This window comes from Lissotriton vulgaris, chromosome 12 (genome assembly GCF_964263255.1).
Source record: "Lissotriton vulgaris chromosome 12, aLisVul1.2, whole genome shotgun sequence".
Lineage (NCBI taxonomy): Eukaryota > Metazoa > Chordata > Amphibia > Caudata > Salamandridae > Lissotriton > Lissotriton vulgaris.
The window spans coordinates 472,005,637-472,028,986 of NC_141700.1; the positions used below are offsets into that span (position 1 = coordinate 472,005,637).

General features: G+C 47.1%; 1 protein-coding gene across 1 annotated transcript in view; it reads right to left on the bottom strand.

Annotated features, from left to right (window-relative positions):
- Positions 1-23,350, bottom strand: part of RIPOR1 (RHO family interacting cell polarization regulator 1) — a 2,151,737-nt gene that overhangs the window by 1,708,667 nt on the left and 419,720 nt on the right. The gene's annotated exons all lie outside the window — the stretch shown is intronic.

Sequence of the window (23,350 nt, forward strand, 5' to 3'; positions counted from 1 at the left end):
TTTATAGGGGAATAGGGTGGAAAGTAATTTATTTGTAATTAATTTAAATATTTTTATTTATTTATTGGTTTTGTTGTAATTTTTATTTATTTTTTAATTGTTAATTAATTGTTAATTGGTAAATAATTTGTATTAATAGGTCATTATTTGTAATACATTTGTTTTGTATTTTTAATTGATTAATTATTATGTTATATAAAATTGTTAATTACTTTTAATTAATTTGTATTTGGTATTAATATTTAATTTCTTTTTATTCATATATGAAGTATTTACTTTCCCTACTGTTGCACTCTCTGGAGTGTGAATAGTAATTTTTACCCCTACGCTATCCAACGCTTTCCCTACTGTTACACTTACTGGAGTGGGAATAGTAATTTTTATTTAACAACAAGGGGTGGTGATGGACAGAGTCTCTGAATTAAGCAGAATACTCTCACCCAGTCAAGAGATCAGGGCTAGATCCAACACCGTTATTTAGCTCACTGCACCATCCCAGCTCAGAACCTGGCTATATGCAAATTAGTCTGTTCCTGTCCCAGTGCATGATGGGAACAGGGCAAACCAAACTACCAAGCCAATTCTTACACTGGGAAGGAAACAAGCTTCCGGGGACCGGTTTCTGGCATTACAGCCGTCGTCGGCCCGGCTTGCTTGAATCCTGATGGTGCAATGAGCAAGGGACTCACATCTGAGTATACCCTTCCACGCTTATGGTGGACAAAATATTTAACAACAAGGGGTGGTGATGGACAGAGTCTCTGAATTAAGCAGAATAGGTGATGGATCAAGCCCTGATCTTTGGACTGGGTAAGAGTGGTCTGCTTAATTCAGACACTCTGTTCATCACCACCCCCTTTTCTGATTCGTTTTTGGCCACTATAAGTGTGGCAGGGTATACTCAGACATGAGTCCCTTTCTCACTGCACCATCAGGATTCAAGCAAGCCGGGCCGAAGACGGCTGAAATGCCAGAAACCGGTCCCCGGTAGCTTGTCTCCTTTCTGGTGAAGAATTAGCTTGGTAGTTTAGTCTGCCCTGTTCCCATGATGAACTGGGCCAGGGACAGACTGATTTGCATATAGCCAGGTTCTGAGCTGGGATGGTGCAGTGAGATAAATAACGGTGATGGATCAAGCCCTGATCTTTGGACTGGGTAAGAGTGGTCTGCTTAATTCAGACACTGTGTTCATCACCACCCCCTTTTCTGAATCGTTTTTGGCCACTATAGGTGTGGCAGGGTATACTCAGACATGAGTCCCTTTCTCACTGCACCATCAGGATTCAAGCAAGCCTGGCCGAAGACGGCTGAAATGCCAGAAACCGGTCCCCGGTAGCTTGTCTCCTTTCTGGTGAAGAATTGGCTTGGTAGTTTAGTCTGCCCTGTTCCCATGATGCACTGGGCCAGGGACAGACTGATTTGCATATAGCCAGGTTCTGAGCTGGGATGGTGCAGTGAGATAAATAACGGTGATGGATCAAGCCCTGATCTTTGGACTGGGTAAGAGTGGTCTGCTTAATTCAGACACTCTGTTCATCACCACCCCCTTTTCTGAATAGTAATTTTTACCCCTACGCTATCCAACGCTTTCCCTACTGTTGCACTCTTTGGAGTGGGAATAGTAATTTTTACCCCAACGCTATCTAACGCTTTCCCTACTGTTGCACTCACTGGAGTGGGAATAGTAATTTTAACCCTCCCGCTATCCAACGCTTTCCATACTGTTGCACCCTCTGGAGTGGGAATAGTAATTTTTACCCTCCTGCTATCCAATGCTTTCCCTACTGTTGCACTCACTGGAGTGGGAATAGTAAATTGTATGCCTACGCTATCCAACGCTTTCCCTACTGTTGCACTCTCTGGAGTGGGAATAGTAATTTTTACCCCTAAGCTATCCAATGCTTTCCCTACTGTTGCACTCACTGGAGTGGGAATAGTAATTTTTACCCCTACTCTATCCAACGCTTTCCCTACTGTTGCACTCTCTGTAGTGGGAATAGTAATGTTAACCCTCCCGCTCTCCAAAGCTTTCCCTACTGTTGCACTTTCTGGAGTGGGAATAGTTATTTTTACCCCTACGCTATCCAATGCTTTCCCTACTGGTGCACTCTTTAGAGTGGGAATAGTAATTTTTACCTCTACGCTATCCAACGCTTTCCCTACTGTTGCACTCTTTGGAGTGGAAATAGTAATTTTAACTCTCCCGCTATCCAACGCTTTCCCTACTGTTGCACTCTCTGGAGTGGCAATAGTAATTATTACCGTCCCGCTATCCAACGTTTTCTCTACAGTTGCACTCTCTGGAGTGGGAATAGTAATTTTTACCCCTACGCTATCCAACGCTTTCTCTACTGTTGTATTTACTGGAGTGGTAATAGTAAATGTTACCCTCCTGCTACCCTATGGTAAAAATATAGTATATTTTTTATTAATGTTATGTTTATATATATATATATATGTGTTAAAAAATGTCATTGTATGTTTATTTATTTTTAACTTAAATTAATTATTCATTAATTTTAAGGTTATTTAAGTATTTTAAGTATGTTTAAGTTAATTATATTTATTATTTCATTACTTTTACATTACTTTTAAGATATTTAAAAAATTCGATATTTTGACTAACTAAATTTTTTACATCAATATTTTTGATTCGATATTTTTGTACTTACCTGTTTGGAGATAGGAAGTCGATATTTTGGTATTCTATATTTTTTACTCGATATTTTGCTACATCGATATTTATGACATCGATATTATGTCAGTGATCCGGTCTAGACGTTGTCGGAGGTGTAAATGGCGAAGTTGAGTTAGCAGCTTAAAACTGCTCTACCAATCTGCAGTGGCAGGCTAGGATACATGTTGTACTTTATCACACTCATAGTAGCACAATACGTGCTGCAGCCCATGACGGACAGTTTAACTTGCAGACCCTGGGTACCCCTGTTAACATATTCTGTAGACTTAAACATAAGTTAACTTATGCTAATGGGAGATATGCCAATTAAACATACACTTTAAAGGGTCAGAGCACTGGCACTGAGGTCTGGTTAGCGGGCCTCAGTGCACTATTGGACTCAAAAAAATCTGCAGAATTTGTCCAAAGCTTTGGGGGTGAACATGCAAAAAGAGGCATTTCCTTACACTGTTCAATTAAACAAAGCATTCTTTACACCACTGCGAAGTGCTTCAACCTGACTGGTTCAAGTGGGAAACTCTTAACACTCGCACAAACAGAAAGGGCTAGTGGCGCCAGATTTTGAACTGTATTAATTATGCGCCTAGTTGCAGTATATAATGTACATTATTGGCTATTTCCAACACCATATTAACCAAATGCACTGGTAGAAATAGCCTGGCTTAAAGACCTTGCCAACACAGCTGTTGATGCATCGCCTAAGCGACCAACTGAAATAATTGACACAACCTGGGCTTGGCATATATGTAAAGAGTCCACAAAATTAACCATAATGTATGCGACCCTTTAAGGCGAGTGTCTCAATGCATGCTATCAAGTGGCGGTCGGACAGCTGCAAGGACTGCACCCCACGTCTGGGCGATCTGTACCCGAAACAGGGCTTCGTATTTGTTGGAACAAGAAGGTCACATGATGCTAGGCATTTTTTTCAACTGTACAATGAGGGAGATATGCCGGAAAAGAAATGCTAGTTTACCAACCACCCTTCCCCCCTCCCCCAAGCATTCAGAACCCTATGGAGCATACTGAAATCTCCATCTTCCAGATAACTGATAAGCTGAATTTATAAAGTAATGCAAACAAGCTCCAGTGCTGCAACCTACATCCTTACCAAAGCGGGAGGGAGAACTACAAGAGCCGATCACTAACACACAATGACTGTACTGGTTCATAGAGTGGGTATCTGTTTATGGCCTTGTTTCACTGCCAGATGGGCCACTTTTATACTGTTGATTTCCCTGACATCACAACAGGCATTGCCAGCAGCAAACACAAATGCATGCAATCTCCCATAACTTCCAAAATTCCCATACAGCATGTCTTAACAAGTTCTACATTGGATTGATCGGCAAATGTGGGACACTTTTTTTATTTAGCTATCTGGTTCGCTAATGGGGACCCATTTATCTACTAGTTCGACCATGCTGTAGCACGCAGACAGTCTCAGTGAATCGATACAATGGGAGACATGTCTGCCGCTAAAGCAAACAAATCAGTGCCTACTGGGGATAAGTAGGCACCATAATAACGGAGAATACAGATTCAAATTTAACTCACCCAACTGTTGTCGTTATTGAGATGCGTGGAAAATCTCCCTCTACCCCATCAATTCGGAAACTCACATCAGTACTGTTGGTCTTGGCAGAGAGAAGAGTGGGGATGCGATGGGCAGTTTTAATAATGCCGTTCACTGCACTGACAGTTTGAGACCTATCGTGCGGGTGTAGGAGAGTAGAGTCTGCTTCCTATGGTCACCCCCGCTTTTTGCTCTGATATACTGATTTCTCGACTTTAGTGTGGCTGTGGGCCTGCTAATCAGACCCACAGCCCAGCTGTTCTCTCTCTAAATTCATACCATGTACTTTAGGTACATATCCAATTTGGTATTGGGTCACCTCTGTGACCCCCTGTATAGTGTACCATAGGTACCCAGGGCATAGGTGCATCCAAGGCCTACCAGGGGCTGCAGCATGTATTATGCCACCCCTGGCTGGCCATCCACATTGACACAATATTTTAATTAATTACCAATTAGTTATTAATTAACAATTAATTCAAAATAAATACCAATAAATAAATTAACATTATAATTAATTATAATTAAATTACTTCCCACCCTATTCTTCTATAAACCCACAACCTGCTACAGAATTATATTACGCAAAAATTAAATACCATAAAATTAATTAATTAAAATAAATTATAAAATAAATATACACTTTCCACACATATACTAACATAAAAAATACTTTAAAAAATTAATATTAACTTACTTACCTCAAATTCGATATTTTTGTTGTCTATATTCTGTCCATTCTATATTTTTGTTGTCTATATTCTGTCCATTCGATATTTTGTCCATTCTATATTTTTGATTCAATATTAATGCTATCTATTCGATATTTTTGTAGTCTATATTGTGTCCATTCGATATTGTGTCCATTCTAGATTTTTAACTCGATATTAATGTAACTCGATATTAAAAACTCGATATTTTGAGTGTATACCGTCTAGACCTTCCTTTTTAGGTCTCGCCTACGCAGCGCGCATGCCCTGCATAGGAAAAAGACCTATAGAAATCGCTTCGGCTTTTCAGCCAAAAACGTGCACGCTTTACATTGCTTTCAATGGCAGTGCGTGCGTGTTTGGTGATTCCCTTGCGGGAGCGAGCTTTGGCAACATATGTTTGTAATTAACTTCCAAACAGATGTTGCCCAAAGCTCGCTCCCGCAAGGGAATCGCTGTGTGTTCTCTCGCACTCCCCCCTCTTGTTAGCCAAGTACTGTTTCACTTTCGGGGCTGCGTTTGTGTTTCAGCGCTCGGTTTATTCAGAGGACGGCAGCCACACGCAGAGCCACCCGAAGCCTTCCTCAGCTATTGATCCTCGCTGTTGTTTGTCTGCAAGGCAGCCAGGGTCGGTGTGGGCGCCAGGGGGTTTCTAGGTAGAGCCCTCTTTTAAACTGGGAAGTGCGCCCCCGAATCTGTGCACTAGAGCAGGTCAGCAGTCAGGCCACAACCTTTGGATGCCAAGCGCGTGACCCTCCGCAGGCTTGACACTGCTGGGCCAAGCAAAGGGCGAGGAGTGTGCTTGGGAATGAGCAAGCGTAGGAGAGGCTGCTTCACAGAGCAAAGGTACGTTTTTATTTTATTTTCTGAGGAATGTAAGCGAAAATGGAACAGGCACCACAGTCCACTGTTGGATTGCAAAAGCGCAGGCAATCAGATGTAATGGGATTTGTCGCAAAGAAACGCAAGGGTTTCATGCAAATTGTCCCGTCAGTGATTTATAAAGCACATCAAGTCTCACAACAGCCCCCAACTCAGTTTCTTGACATTGCAGCCAGCTTGTGAGAAGCCTGTGTGGTACAAACAGTAAACTGAAATTCCACGGGTTCCTTCCATATTGAACCCAATGATCCTTTTACTTCTTTTTTAAAGCATATCTAGGTAGAGGAGAGGATCAAGGCACAGCAAATTTGCAAGTAGACTGTGGTCTGTGTTTGTTTTCATTTCAGTTTTGTCTGACTTTAATCTGTATGTAATTTCTTTCGTTTTTGTAAATGACTGTACTTCTCCCTAGATTAATGTAGATACATTTTCTCTGCTCATATTTTAAAAGGCAGCCTGGGTTTTCAATCTAGTCTGATCCTACCACAGATTAGGTCTAGAATTGTCCTCGGCACCCTCCATGTCACACATGCACAGTCACCAACACACACGGGTTACATACAATTCATGCTGATGTCCCATGTGTCGGCAGATGTGAACCTTGAATTGCTACGTTGCCACGCTGCAATTAAAATATCACTGTCTTCTTACAGAAGCTGTAAGTGACATCAATGTTTCTAAATGAGGAAATGTAGGTGTCAGATTTGTGTGTCAATGTCATAATATGTGTTCATGCCCATGTAGCAATTTTATTAAGTTAACCCACACTACACCCTGCCTCTCTGTGGGTTGCATGTAGTGTTGACTGAACAGTTCAGCAACGGATGTCATATTGTTCATACATTGATGACGGCATATTCAGACCTAAGGCTGCGCTAACATATTACACACCACTATAGAACCTAAATAAGCATTGGCATAGCCAATAGGTCTCGCCTTTGGGACCTTATAAGTGTTTAGCTATCCAGCACAATACCCTTGGTGCAACAACATCAACTGTTGCATGGCTAAACACTTACAAGATCCCAAAGGCGAGACCTAATGGCTATGCCAATGCTTGTTAATATATGTAACTCACCCCTAAGTTAGGCTTTTCAAGCCCTACCATAGGGTGCTGTATATTAATAAGTAAGACATGTATTTTTATATGTCCTAACAGTAAAACACCCAAATTGTTTCTACTCTAGAATGGCAAGTAATCCCTTTGGCAAGTACAGGGTTACATGCTGACAACTCAGCAGTGCTAACCTCGAAATGGTACCTCAAGGTATCAAAAGAATCGTTACATTAAACCTAACCTGGTGCCCAAGTCGAATTTAATGTTACATTTTTGAGTATACAGCAACTTCATTCAGAACGTTGCCACTCTGTTGCCGAAATCTTCCAGAGGCCATTTACAGTTACTGGCCAGGAGACAGCGTTCTACCCTCATTAGGAAGAGAGGGATGAACAACTCCCAAGAAAGGACAAAATAGAGGTCTGCTGTTGGAAGAGTTGCTACCTCTTTGTGAGGAAGCACTACCGCCCCGTACTGATGCTCCAACCGTGGAACTAGTACTTGACTCCCCTCACCTTTCTCCCTGTCCCCTCCTTTGTTTCCAGGCACCCACGACTGAGGGAAGCTGGCTCTACTCCTTTAAGTGCGTGCCTCCTTCACACTCGCTCCCGAGTCATGTGACCGCATCAGGAGGCCCGGCCTGGATAAAGCCGGAAGAGGTGTACCAGGAAGTGTTCTCGTCGGGAAGCCCCAGGGCGGTGAGACTGGAGCCAGAAGAGAGCGAGAGGCAGGCGGAGACCTTCTTCGTACCCCAGAACTGGAATTTCAACCAAGGACCGAAGACGCAGTGGATACGGCGCCAAGACCACAAGAGGAGGATGCCTTCACCCACCACAACGCTGAGGGGAAGCCGGTCCCATTCCATTATCGCAGAGAAGCCGGCCACGTCCCTGGAGGGATGTGGCTTAACAAGGTACGGGCTCGGATAGGGGCCGCAAGGGGTAGAGACGTTGGAAGCACAAAATCCAGCATGGGTGGACGGAGCTGAACGCTGAGAACAACTCTTGCTAGCTCGTAAGCTGCGCATACGCGACTCGTGCTGGACCTGGGTGAATGCTCCCTACACTCCCTCCCCTTATCACAGTTTAAACAGACAGGACCTTTATCTTATGTGATATTTCTTTTCTTTTTCCTTATGTAAGGGCCCTGATGATACCCGGTGAGCAGAACTGACATACTGTGACCTCGGACAATAGAAGCCTGCACCCCTGTCTCCTCTCTGAAGGAAGAGAGCTAGAACCAAAGCCAAACACTACGTCAAGAGCCGGGAGAGACCACTCTATAACCTAGACTATACAAGCCCCGGATTATAGTCCTGTTACAACCAATGAAACTCTCTAACCTGTACGGCGTTATTCGTGTTTGCTTCTCCACCGCGTCACACTCTTTCTGGCAGGAAGCCACACAGGGGGTGAGTCCAAAAGGCAAGCTTAAAAGTGGAAGCCACCATTGAAGCCAAATGGTGGGCACACACTGGAAGGGCTACTCTTTTGTTTAGGTAGACAGGTTAGTATCGGGCAGTGAGGGGAAAACAGTTGCCACACCAGTTTTCCCATGGGCGTGTAGCCCACAGGTTGCCACACCTGTAGGGTGGATACCAAGCTCCACATACCCGAAGAAAGGTTCTGCCATGTTGGGAGTAGGCAGCATATTCCACTCTGGGATAGCTAGATCCCACACAATCCAGAATGTCATTATCAGGTGGGAGGGGATCTGGTAGTCCGAGGGCAAGCTGTGGGCTTAAAAGTGGCACCCCTGACACTCAGACCTCAGATCACATCTGTACTGGCGAGAGGACTGACAAAGGACCTGGCTTCACGCAAGAGTGGACTGCACCTGCTGCTACTGGGCTAGCACAGAAAAGACTGTGACTGTGGTGCCCTGCTCAAGGAAGATTCCCCCCTGATCCCCAAACAGAAGAAGTAAACTCCAAGAGACAGCTGGTTAACATTATATTACAGCTCCATGGCCACAAAAGCTGAAGAATCCACCCTGATGAGTTGACAATCGCTTAGTCGCTGCTGATCACTCAAGTGCAACCGGTAGACCGAGCCACAAGTATACTGGATGCAGGAGAATCACTGAATTGTAGTTTGGTCTGCCAAGATGGACACTGGCAGCAGTTGAAGGGAACCACTGGTTTCATTGTGACCAGGCCAACGTTTTTTTGGCTGGACTTTGATGGACATTGACCTCTGTGGCCCAAGTTGCCCCACTGTGTTTGTGGACTGAGGGTTGGCCCCAGGAAGACCCCGTCGATCAGATCAGTATCCTCAGCATCCTCCAAATCCTGTATCCCGAGCACCAGGAACACTCCATTGATGTGGATGGCGGTTGTTCCATAGAAGCCTGGAACTGGACTGCTAAGCCTTATTAGCACCTGTGACTTGCTCCCTGCTTGAATTGGATGCCCACAGCGGGCCGGAGTACCCAAATACAACTTCATGAAAAGGTTTCAAATGAACCCCTAACTGGGGTAGTTGACAATGCTTGTTTGCATTTTTCGTGAAAATCAGTGATTTACGATTTGCTTAATTCTTCATATCTACAGAAGACTCCAGAACAGTCTGGTGCATTTTGGTGTTTAAAAATTGCTAAAAATAAGATCTACTTTTAAAATTGGTGTAGGATTTCCTATGTGTCATCTCTCTTATTCAATTGTTAAGGTACTTCTAAATGGTTTGCACTTGTTCCTTTGTTAAAGAGTAACTGCTTGAAGCCACATCTACCCAGGGTTGAGCTAAGGTTTTACAAACGTGCCTACTGGACCCAAGACAGGTTTATGAGTTTATTAAAAATTGTGGTAGCACAACCACACCATATAATAAATCGCATTTCCTCACAAATGGGTATGCTTTTAAACAGATATGGGCATTTACGGGCGTTTTGAGGCGTGTTTTTGACAACACCACTCTCCCAGCTAGTGACCGGGACAACTTGAGCCATTTTTCTATCTGATGTTCGGATTTGTTTAATGTAGTTCTATAATTTTCACAAATAAGTTCCTTGATATTTCTGCTCACTCATATGCCCAGGCTTTTCAACAAGCATTCTTCCCACTGTAGGGAGTAGTCTAGTTCACAACTTATACGGTATCTGTTAGAGGTAAATGGTGGACTTGGTCCAGTTTATGTTTACGCCTGATAACAGTGCAAATCTCAGATATTCTTCAATTAGAGGGTAAGAATATCTTTTATCATTGAATTCACATCTTAGTTCTGTCTTAATGTATCCAAATATTGCATTGCATCTTGTGTGAAACTGTATGTATTGCAAAGTCTTTTTACTTTGTATAACAATCAATAAAACAAGTTTAAAAAAAGGAAAAGGTAAGGAAGAGACATTATCAATCATCATCAATTATCAATAAAATTGCACATTATTTCTCTGGAAAAATCACCAACATCTATGCCAGCTTCTCTGACAATCTGACATCTGGCCATGATTTTATGGAAAGTGCAGTTGTTAGTTTTTTTTTAAAAATCTCTTTATTAGCATCAGATTGGTCCGTGCAAGCATACAAGTACACAGTAAATTGTTGACAATGAAAACGTTAATGATCATTATACAAAGGAAATAAATGGAGGACTGGACCAATGATATTACAAGCAGTGTAACACAGTCTAAAATCTTATTTTCACTTTTCCATATCTGAAGGAATAATGCACACTCGGAAAGATGACACAAAGAGATATAACCTTCTTCAAACAAAACAAAAATGAGTGAGCCTTCGTGACAGAGAGAGCGGCAAGTAACACATCTATTTGACTGGCAAGATGGCATAACCAGAGGCATAGGCAGTCAAGGGCAGGTAAAACGACTAATGTAAAGACTAGAGTGAAGCAACCACTCCAGCCGGGGCAAGGTGTGTAAAGGAACTGAGGAGAGAAACGTCCCGGCCCAAACCAGCATACAGTCCACAAATCAGCAGCTCACGCATATCCCACTCCAGTAGTGTGTGGACGCTAGGCCCTGCATAACTCAATAGGCAGCGCACGGCGGGTCGGCCAAAACCACCTAGCCCACCCCCTCTGGGACAATAGAGCTAGCAGCCTGGGAGTGTGTGTCCCGTGTAATCTTGCTAATATACTGTCGGTATGGGCCCCAGATGTCGATTGGGCGTGAGGCTGTGGGGATCTGCGTGGAGTACTTCACACTATTGGTATTGCATTGGGAAAGGCTGCGCATCCAAGTCTTGGAATCAGGGATCCGCCTGGACCCCCAAAGTAAAGCAATTTCCCTTTTCGCCAGCAAGAAACCTATGGCAGCAAGTTTACGCGTGGTCCGGGAGAACTCAGCGACATAGCCAAGCAGTGCAATCTCTGGCTTATGTTGCAATTCGCATTCCAAAATGTCGCCCAAGATATGGTGCACCTGCAGCCAGTAGGTGTGCAGTTTCGGACAGGTCCATGTGAGATGTGCAAAATCGGCATGGGGAGCTCTACATTTAGGGCAGTGATGAGGTCTGGTCGGGTCAATTCTGTGGGCCAGCGCCGGTGTGAAGTATAGGCGCCTCAAAAATTTAAAATGAATTAGCTTATGCCTACTGTTGACTGACACCTCTTTAGTGGAGCGGCAACAGGCATCCCATTGGTCATCCGTGATGGGGCCACCCAAATCAAGTTCCCACGCCGCACGAACTTTCGCATCCGAGGCCGGGAGGGCCGCCACACAGAGTCCATACAACCTGGAGACCATATGGGCTCCCGTTTGCGACTGGATTAGGAAAGTCAGTGCTGCCATGTCATCCGGCGGCAGTGGGAACGACGGAAACTGCGCTCTAAGCATGGACCTCACCCTAGTCAGGACGAAGGAATCCATAAACGTCCGGTCCGTGAATCGCGGGTCCTCGGACACAGAAAAAACATGTCCGTCCGGGAACAGATCCCCTATTGTGGCGAGCTGGTATTTGGACAGCGTTCTGCGGACCACCGCCTCTGCAGTGATGGGGAGCCAATGCGGGTTAGGTAGTGGAAGAGCCGGGGAGTACAGCACGTCCAGCTGGAGCAGCCTACGCAACTGCATCCAGGCCCATGAAGTAGTGGACACAGTTTGTATGTCAAGTGGGTCTCGGGGGAAGCCTGTGGGTAATATCGAGTTGAGGGTAAGTGGTAGTACCAAGTCCGCTTCAGGTCTCAAATATGGAATCCGAGCGTCTGGATGGAACCAAGGATGCGCATATGCGCACTGCGCGACTAGGTAATAAATATAAAAGTCTGGCACTCCAAAGCCACCCCGTTCATAAGGCAGCGTTAAGATGCGCCAAGAAACTCGCGGATTCTTATTCCCCCACACTAAACGCAACAACAAAGATCGGAGTTGGGTGAAAAAAATTCGAGTGAGTGGGATCGGTATGTTATTAAATAAATACAGAAAACGGGGAAGTATAATCATTTTAATTATGGCGATACGGCCGGCCATCGAGATAGGGAGGCGAACCCAACGTGTAATATTATCCTCCAGAAAGTCTAACGCCTGTCCGTAATTAAGACGAATCATGGATACCGTGTCCAGATGGATGTGGATACCCAGATATTTCACCGATTCAGTATTCCACTCCAGCGGGAACGGGCAGTCCCAGCGGGCAGTGGAGGGGGTGAGCGGAAAGATCTCAGATTTGTGCCAATTGATACGAAGGCCGGAGTATCTCCCAAAGCGTTCCACCTCAAGCAGCAAGGGCGACAGGTTGGACTCCGGAGATCTAACATATAGAATGGTATCATCAGCGTAGAGGGAGATGAGTACCGGGCCCGTCCGGAACTGGAGCCCGCGGTGCAAGTGGTGCTCCTGAAAGTGTCGTACCAAAGGGTCCATGGCCAGGATATACAACAGGGGGGACAGGGGGCATCCCTGTCTGGTTCCCCGGGAAAGAGGGAAACTATCAGAGAGCGTGCCATTAAGGCGCAGCCTCGCTCTGGGGGCAGTATAGAGCAACTCGACCGTGGAGACAAACAAGGACGGCATGCCCATACGGTGCATGACGGACAGAAAAAACGACCATTCTAAGGAGTCAAATGCCTTCTCGGCGTCTAGAAATATCGCAGCTTCCGGCGTATCCGGCTCAATCCTGTGAAGGACAGAAAACAGCGTCCGCAGATTAAAGGAGGTGGATCTATGGGGAACGAATCCGGACTGGGCAGGCGAAATGATAGATTCCATAAGTAAAGATAGTCGAGTGGGAAGGACTTTCGCCAAAATTTTATAGTCAAGATTGAGTAGGGAAAGGGGCCTGTAGGAACCGCACCTAGTGGGGTCCCGACCTGGTTTGGGAAGTAAAATGATAACTGCCTCCCGCAATGTGGGTGGCAGAATCCCTGTTTCGAGCGCCTCCGCATACACCTCGATCAGGCGAGGTACCAGCTCCTCCTTGTACTCCTTATAAAAGTCGGCCGAAAAGCCATCCAGACCCGGCGCCGAGGAGCCTTTCAGCGCATCAATGGCTTCCACAACACAGTCCGGGTCGATAGGCATCGCCAGAAATTCCTGCATATGTTTTTCCAGGAACACCATAGAGATTTCGTTAATATAGGGGCCAGGGTCGCGACAGTCAGCCGACAGGCCCGAAGTGTACAATTCCTTATAGTAGGAGAGGAAGGCACCGCAAATGGCAGGGGTGGTCTGATGACGAACACCTAGATCATCAACCATGTCGGAGATGAAAGATGCCTGGCGGGGGGGTCGAAGCAAATGGGCCAAGAGCTTGCCAGGCCTGTCACCTTCACCATATTGCCTAGCCGAGTGTTGTGTGCAGAGATACTTCAGTTCCCTGTCTGCAGTGTCTCTGAACTCTTGCAGTAGTTCTAGCCTTTTCGCCTCTACCCCAGCAACCGTATCAGTGAGCGTGTCAGTGTCTAATGCAGCAATGTCCTTCTCAATACGGGTCAGGGAGGCACGGATGTCGCGCAGAGCCCCTACATGTTTGTCGATGCAAACCCCCCTGATAGTGGCCTTGAATCCCTCCCACAATGTAGCCCAAGTGTCCACCGTGCCCTCGTTGAACTCAAAGTACTCCTCAATGGCAGTACGGACGTCTTCCTTGAAGACCGGGTCAGATAACGCCCTGCCAGGAAAGCGCCACTGCCTCTCATACCCTCCCAACCTGGGGATTAGTAGGGTCAGCACTACGGGAGAGTGATCAGACAGTGTGCGCGGGAGTGTCGAGTGGTCACTTACCCAACCGGCCACCCCTGGGGAAAGGAGCCAGTAGTCTATTCTGGTACTAGTGTTGTGATACCCCGAGTGGTGGGTGTAGATGGGAGTGGCGGAGTGTAAACGGGCCTCAATGTCAATCAGTGAGTAGTGAGCGCACATATCCGCCAGCACAGCACGTGAGCGGGGCTTACAGTCCGGGGAAGAGGAGGTGCTGTCCCTGGCAGGGGTCATCAGCAGGTTAAAGTCACCCCCCACTATCATCATATCAGTGTCTAATCGCAGCAGAACATTCTGAAGACCCTGGAAGAAGGCAGGGGAGTCCGAGTTGGGGCCATATATTCCAACAAAGGTGACCTTGAAGCCCAGAAGCACCCCCGTAACCACAACATACCTGCCATCTACATCCAATACACTGTCTGAGAGCACAAATGGGACGCGTCGATGTATCAAGATCGCAACCCCCCTCGCATATCTGCTATAGCTAGAAAACAATCTGTGCGTGCCCCAGCTTTTCGCAAAGGAGGAAGAGTCAGCACCCATTAGGTGCGTCTCCTGTAGAAATAAGACATCCACCCCATGTCGCGCTGCATAGTTTAGAACTTGTCGCCTTTTCCTCGTGTCATTTAAACCCCAGACATTCCAAGACATGGAGGTAAGTCTGGAAGGGCCAGACTGCTGCCCTATCCTAGCCATTCAAACCGGTGGAATCGTAAGGAAACATGTGTGTGCAGAACCGCCGGCTCCCTCCCGCAAAGTAGGCATCACTCAAATAGAAAAACAGTGCGTGTGCACGAACAACAGAACCAATGCGTAAACAAACCCATCCCAACCACCCACCACCCAGCCACTCCTTAAACCCAAGGAGGCTATTCCCACCCACTCGGAGACAATCTAGAGCAACAGACAACAACAAGTGTCCGCTAATGTACCTGTAAGATAAAAACAACGTTAGAGAAAAGTACAGCACGGCTCGTGCCATGGGGGTAGGCGACGCTCCGCCATGCGAGAACCACAATCGGGGCAACGTTCAAATGTCAGCAATTATGAAAAGCACTGCAAAAAAAAAAAATAACAGCATTGCAGATGCAGAATACTGGGGCTAATAGCCTGGCATGAAAAGATGGAGAGGAGATAAGTCAACCCTGTCCGGTTTCATTAAACAGGTCAGCACTAGCCTGTGAGTCAATGCGTGGCGGAGACTGTTGTGCGTCATCCGACTTTCGAGGCGACCCTCTGTTTTTGTAGACTCGACAAAATTCCTGTGCCTCTGTAGGGGAGTCAAAAATGCGAAACCTGCCATCCACGTCCACTCTGAGCCTGGCAGGATACAGCATCCCATATCGCAACCCTAGTTTGCGCAATGCAGCCTTGACACCAGTGTACTTACGGCGCGCATCTTGGACCATGATCGTGAAGTCCGGGTAGAAAGAGAGCACATCTCCCTGCCACCGAACCTCGCCCGGTTCCCTGGCAGCTTTCAGCGCCGCGTCTCTGTCCCTGAAGTTCATGAGCCTGGCTATAATGGGCCGGGGCGGCAGGCCAGGGTTAGGCCGGGGCCCCAGCGATCTGTGTGCACGCTCAACCACGAAGCCAGTGGTAAACGTGTCTCGACCAAAAAGTTTGATCAGGAGGTGCTCCACAAAAGTGTCAAAGCGTCCGGTGGCTGTCGTCTCCGCCACGCCAATTATTCGGAGATTATTGCGCCTACTGCGTGCCTCCAAATCCTCGTTCTTAATTGCGACGTCTTTAAGGATCTTCTCCACACGTTCCAACCTTTTCAGCGTCGACGCGGCTCCATCCTCGATGTCGGAAACTCTGGATTCCGCCAGGTCCAGGCGCCTATCGTGCAGTTGGATCGTCGCGCCCATGTCCGCCATTTTCTTATCGAGGGTATCAAAGCGAGAATCCAAGGCCTTGAATCCAGCCCGCATCTCACCCATCATCTCAGCGACCATACCCGCAGTGTCCCTCGGCGCCGCCTGGCCCCCAGTGTCCGCCTCAGTTGCCGGCGATACCGCAGAAGCACGGGTGGGCGCAGAACTGAAGGTAAGTCTCTTCTGGGTAACATCTTTCTTCACCATGTTGGAAGCACTGTCGGAGAGATCACCAGTGGCACAGGACTCTACGATCACCGCGACCTCCAGAAAGTCGAGCACAGCGACAGGGCACCCCTGCAGCAAGGCGGTCAGGTCGGGACCGGAGGAGTAGGGGTACTCGTTGTTCCTCCGCCTCAAGGCCGAGTCGCACACAGGACGTCGGGGTGTCAATCCGGCTGGAGCAATGTATCAGAGGTCAAGAAGCAGGGTCAGCAGGTGGCTGCGGCAATCCCCCGGCGGCAGCCGGCGGATCAAGGGACCCGCTGAGTGGTATAGTGGGGGGACCAGGTAAGTAAGGCCTCAAGATAGCAGCAGCCCAGATGGGCGAAGCCACGCAGGTCCCGCAGTCAGCACCGGCCACGAGGAGTTTCACAGGCGTCCGACACTCCAGGCCACCGCATCAGCAGGAGTGCAGGAGAGTTTGTAGGTACTGGGTCTGCAGGGGGACAGACGCGGGCTGGGGTGCACGGTAGCGGTGGGGGCAAAGGTGGTAGACCCCCACCAAGTGCAGCAATGCCAGGCCGTCTGCAGAGCGCCCAAGAGCCCGCCGGCCACACCCCCGCCAATCTCCCCCCAACCCCGGAGCCCGCCGCCCGCGCCCCCCGCCCGCCGCCGCACTTCCCAGGCAGTCCCCGAAAATCGAGGCCCCGGCTCCCAAGGCCGGACCAGGCCGCTAGTGCCGGTCGCGCACCGAGGGGCCGCACCTCCACCAACGGACACCACCGGGGCCGAGCAGCGGACCCGGGAGAGCACAACAGCGGCCCCAGGGCCGAGGGGAATAACGAGGGGGCAATCAGAGAGACTCACCAGGCGCTCCGGCGCTGCAATGGAACGGCCCGCGAGGCTCAGCCGGCCTCAGCACCTCTCAGCTGTTCCGCCCTTTCGCGTCGTCCCCCGTCCTCTAGACTAGGCAGGCTGCATCAGATGGCTGTAGGGGTCAGTTGCAGGCATAATTCGACCCCAGCGCAGTGCCGGATCACTTGTGAACGGCCCCGTTCCTCTCTCGCCCGGCGGAGCTCTACAGTCAGGCGGCCATTTCGTTCGCCTGCGTAGCCACGCCCCCCCAGTTGTTAGTTCTACTGAGTCTTGCCTTCAGTGCTTCTCGGTTCCCCCTCCTGAAATACTTATAAACATCTGTAAGAGCGTCAAATCGGGTTCCCCTCGTGACCCCGCCCCCCCGAAAGTACTTAGAGAGAGCGTACAGGTACTAGAACCTTACTTTAGGCACATAATCCAACTATCTTTCTCTTCAGCTTGCCTACCGCTAGATTGGAAGAAGGCAATTGTACTGCCAATTAAAAAGAAACCTAATGTAAGTAAGGATATCTTGGAAAACTTGAGACCGATCTCTCTCCTGCCATACCTTGCAAAAGTGACCGAAAAAATTGCCAATAAACAACTCATGGCTCACCTAGAAGCTAATAAATCCCTGCATAGCTCCCAGTCGGGTTTCCGGACCAACTACTCCACTGAGACAGCCCTCCTGAGAGCGACTGAAACGCTTCGGGCAGGAGCTGACGAGGGTCATACGATGGCACTTATAATGCTGGACCTCAGTGCTGCGTTCGACACTGTAGCTCATTCCATCTTGCTACAGTGTCTAAACCAGGCTGGGGTCACCAAGGCTGCACTGGGATGGCTCAAAGCTTTCCTCATAGATCGCAGCTTCCAGGTTCAGAGAGGAAATTCCCTCTCAGACAGCATTGCCCTAGAACAGGGGGTGCCTCAGGGCTCTGCCCTGAGCCCTACCCTGTTTAACCTTTATATGGCCCCGCTGGCGGATGTGGTCCAATCGTACGGCATAAAATTAGTATCTTATGCCGACGATACCCAACTCCTCATCTCCCTATCCCAGGCACCCACCTTAGCTGCCGCAAATTTTAAAACTTGCATGCAGGAGCTTGCAGGCTGGATGGACCAACACTGCCTGAAGCTCAATGGCTCTAAAACAGAGGTTCTTGTGATTGGGGGAAACGCAGCTAGTTGGACTCAGGAATGGTGGCCTCCTTGTTTAGGCCCTTTACCTTCTCCTTGCAAGGAAGCAAAGAACTTGGGTGTATGGGTCGATCCTAGACTCTCCTTTGATAGCCACGTCCAGAAGCTAGTAGGGAAATGCTTTGGGGTGCTGAAGACCCTAAACCGTACTCTGGACCTTCTTCCTTTAGAGGCCAGACGCACGATGACCCAAGCTCTAGTCACCTCCCGTATCGATTACGGTAATGTTCTACTCTTAAGGACTACCGAGAAGAACATCAGAAAGCTGCAGGTTCTCCAGAACACGGCAGCACGGTTAGTCCTCAGGCTACCCAAAAGAGCTGCCTCTAAGCCCACCCTGGCTGCCCTTCACTGGCTCCCTATAAAAAAGAGGATCCTGTTCAAAGCGCTCCTAATATGTCACAGGATAACCTCTCAGAAAGCCCCTGAATACCTAAAGGATCTTGCTATCCCCTATGTGCCCAACAGAGCACTACGCTCTGAGGGAACTGGACTTCTGAAAGCCCCCCGGATAAACAAGGCCAGAATGGGAGGGCGCTCCTTTCGTGCGCTGGCGGCCAAAAATTGGAACTCTCTCCTTCTGAACATTAGACTTGCAGAGACAGAGACAATATTTAGGAAACTTTTAAAAACCCACCTTTTTACCCTATAGGTCTCTCACTTTTTCCTGCTGCTCTCTCCACAGCGCGGGGACACGCCGGGATGGCGTCACCAGGCGCTTTATAAACTCCTTTATTATTATTATTATTATTATTATTATTATCAGGTTAACACTGGACTTGGAAAATAATCAAAAACCAGCCAACTAAGCTGGGGAACACAATGTGCGGATTTGTCGACAACTGTAAAGTTGTTAGGTTAAGAGATAAAACTTCACTCAAACTGCCTGGAGTCGCTGGCAGGTTCTTTTGCAGAGAAACTGCTATGAAAATACAAGATCAGCTGCAACATCCTAACATGGATGGACAATGTATTGATGGTAAGATCTATTCATCATGTTGACAGCACGAGATCCAAACATCTAGCAGATTAGAAGCCTCAATTGAGTTATTTGTAAAAGCAGAATACCCATTCACCAAAAATGCTCCCCAGGTACTCCTCAAATTAGTAAATACAACTGTATCCAATCCAGAGTTATTCATTCATTTAGTCCATAAATAAACTGCATGAGCCATGTGCAAACACATAATATTACCATTTAATTTCCAAGCTTTATTTCGATCATTGTAGACCATAAAAGCAAAAAATGAAATGCATACACCACTGAATTTGGACAATAAGAACATCAGTGAACATTACAGAATATAGCCATGTACAATGGATTGAACACATTTCATAACAGTTAAAAAATATGAAAATGTAAAAAGCGGCCAAAACACTGATTTCATGAACTAATAAGGTCGGAACAATGGGAAATGGAAGGAGAACATTTAGCATGTACTGGGGGAGTTAAAAAACTTACGGCGCCTAAGCCACATAGAGTTAAGGAAACAAGACACAGCAAAAACAATCGGGGATGAGTATCAGTTCTCAAGACTCTAAAGGCCTCCCATGACTGTCTATACCCCAGGTTCCTGCATATTGGTAAAAGCCAATACCTCCCGGGTACATTATATCCTGGACAAAAGAAGAAAACATGAATGAGTGTCTCTTCCTGGCTATTAGAGGCAGGACATCCAACTGGGGAAGCTTTTAACCATTTTTAAATGCATGGACCGGCAGGCAACCCCTTCTAAACTGGGCATAGTCTCCTTGCCATGGACGGATGAACGACATCAAGGAAGGTCTCAAATAAATGCAATCTTTAAAATTGAGGAAGTCAGAAGTTAAACGGCCTGGTTTTGTACTCCCTTAAATTTCAACCAGTCTAAACAATCTGTAAGTTTTGACTAATTCAAGCCGCGATATTGTTGGGGACACTTCATCAGGGTGGGTCCATAAATTCGGTAGGCCTAGTCTGAGGCACAGGTCTTTTATGTGTGCAATCCAGGATAGTTTTCCCACCCCTGGGAGCCCCAAAATCGCCTTGAGTTCCGACTGGTAGAATGTTAGTTCAGGAGTCGCCCATAGTCGGCGCCAAACAGTCAAGGGTCGTAGCCCGATCTCCTCGTCTATGGGTCTAATCCCGAGGTCCATACATAGGGGGATAAGAGGAGTGCTTGGCGGTAAGCCCAAGAACTGTCTCATAAACTTGTTCTCAGATTTAAGCAGTCCACCTGCGGGGAGGTGTCCCCAAAGTTCTGCCCCATACATAATAGCACTCCTGATTTGGACTTTGTAAATCTCAGTCAACTGACCCAGTTGTCTAGGTGTTGAGTTCCTATGTAAGTTTGCTAATCCCCGGCCATCTGTGCTAGCCTCAGGCCTGCCTTTTCTTGTTGCGGGCCCCACCCAAAGGTTTATGTCGGCGTAACACCCAGCTAGTCAAAAACAGCTACCCTCTCTACCGGGATACCATTTAGGGTGGGGTCGGGGCGAGATGTTTTACTAGGATTAAATACCATGTACTTGGGTTTTTGATGTATTAATCTCTAGGCCCCTATTTTTGCAGAATAAAGAGAAGGTGTCAAAGGTCCTTTGGATGCCCATGGGTGATTTAGATAGTAACAAGGTGTCGTCCGCAAACATCATTGCTGGCACCTTGTCACGAGTGAGCTTTGGGGAATCGATGTTGGCTACCTCATTTAGTTGGTCCACCAGAGCATTAATGAAGAGACAGAACAGTGTGGGGGCCAGAACACACCCCTGCCTTACACCCCTGTTGACTGGGAAGTGTGGGGTCAATTCCCCATATTTCCGTATCTCACCCGGGCAGAATTTCCAGTGTGCAATCGCTTGATCAAAGAGAGCAAATCGGACGGAATGTCCAATTGCTCTAGAACTGCCCAAAGTTAGTCACGAGGTACCAAATCGAAGGCTGATTTAAGATCAACTAAGATCAAATAGAGGCTCCCACCCTCTATTGTCACCGTCTTCCAATATAATATTTGGAGCCTAAAGATTTGGTCAATAGTAGAAATATGTTTACGGAAGACTGCCTGATACGCACTCAGAATCTCGCGCTCGCATCTTGTGCAAAAATGTATGTATTGCAAAGTCTTTTTACTTTGTATAACAATCAATAAAACAAGTTTAAAAAACGGAAAAGGTAAGGAAGAGACATTATCAGGTTAACACTGGACTTGGAAAATAATCAAAAACCAGCCAACTAAGCTGGGGAACTCAATGTGTGGATTTGTCAACAGCTGTAAAGTTGTTTGGTTAAGAGATAAAACTTCACTCAAACTGCCTGTAGTCGCTGGCAGGTTCTTTTGCAGAGAAACTGCTATGAAATTACAAGATCAGCTGCAACATCCTAACATGGAGGGATAATGTATTGATGGTAAGATCTATTCATCATGTTGACAGCACGAGATCCAAACATCTAGCAGACTAGAAGCCTCAATTGAGGCAGTAAAGGCTCTGTTTTTTGCTAACAATGAGGGAGCAAAGATAGAGGTAGCTATTGACGAGAAATCGTGGATTGATTTTTTCTCCAGGGTTTATAGCAATAAGGGGAACGAGGACATTATCATAGTCCCAGACTTACAACTATCTGGAGACCCCACTGATTTGTTTTCCTATTGATATCTATATCACTCATGTTGAAGTTTTGGCGGCCATTAATGCAAGTAAAGGAGGTAAGACCCCAGGCCCAATGGGGTTCCGATAGACCTGTATAAATGCATGACAGATCTCTGGTCCCCTTTGTTAACTCGAGTTTTAGAAGCATGTTGTGCAAAGGCTTTCATTAAAACCTGGGCTGAGTCCGTGATAATTCCCATCTTTAAAAAAGGGGACCGTGAAAACCCTGCCTGGTATCGACCCATATCTCTTTTAGACTCGCTTATGAAAATTGCAGGAAGGGTAGTTCTGAATAAACTTCAATTGTGGGTAGAAGACAATACCATCCTAAGACCGGTCCAATATGGCTTTAGGGAGGAGATGGGCACAATTGAGCAGGTTTTAAACTTTTCTATTTTACTGGGGAAGTACACCCAAGCAAAGGCCGGGAAGTTATTTGTGGTATTTGTTGACCTTACCGCCGCCATTGATTGTGTTGATCATAGTAGATTATGGAAAATTTTAGAGGACTTAAAAGTTGAGCCCGCACTGGTGCAATTTTTGAGGCAATTATATGCGGGGGCATCAGCTAAGGTGAGATACAGATTAAAGGGAGAGTGCAATAAGCCTTTCCGCGTGGAGAGGGGTGTTAGACAAGGCTGCGTTCTGGCCCCGTTCCTTTTCTCATTATATACCAACGCACTGGAAATGAACCGGTGGTCAGGGCGAGAGATCCCCCACAAATTAATAACAAGCAGATTGTCTCCCTTCTCTACGCGGACGGCGCAGTATTAATGGCTAGAACCCAGCTAGGATTACAGAGAGCCCTCGCCACTTACATTGATTTTATGGATAATTGGGGCCTTAAACTCAATGTAAAGAAAACATTTGTGATGTCATGTGGAAAGGGGAAGAACAAATGTAGTAGTTTGCCAGCCGGGAATGGCAGAATAGATTCAACCAAAATGTTCTCTTACCATGGTGTTTTGTTTGAGGATACAGGTTCCTGGGGACCGGAGGTCAAGAGCAGGACCCTTCTGTTTAAGAGGTCGACCGCAGCGGTGATGAATTAAAAAAAAAATGGGCAAAGGGCCCCCGGGGGTCCTCCTCAAAATGTACCAAGCAAAATGCTTAAGCATCGCAATATATGAGGCGGGAGTCTGGGGTTTTTATGATGTTTCCCCAATTCAGGTTGTAGAAAATGCTTTTTAAGGTTTATTTTAGCTGTTCCCCAGAGCTCATCTGTACTTAATTGCCAAAGTGGGGGCCCATTGCAAAACACTTTTTCCGACCTGAGGATCTTTGCTGCTGTCTGCTGCCGTCCTGTGCATGGGTGGAGGAGTTCGCCTTGACGTGCCTGTTGCCCTGGTGGGACTCGTGGTCCCAGGGTGCACCTGACTGCTCTCGCTGCCCTTGAGCCCAATTTCAGACAGCTGCTGCTGCTGGGGGAGGCACTGTCATCGCGCTTAAAGCGCCGCCTTCCCCCACGCAGCGCGGGCCCATTGCAAAACACTTTTTCCGACCTGAGGATCTTTGCTGCTGTCTGCTGCCGTCCTGTGCGTGGGTGGAGGAGTTCGCCTT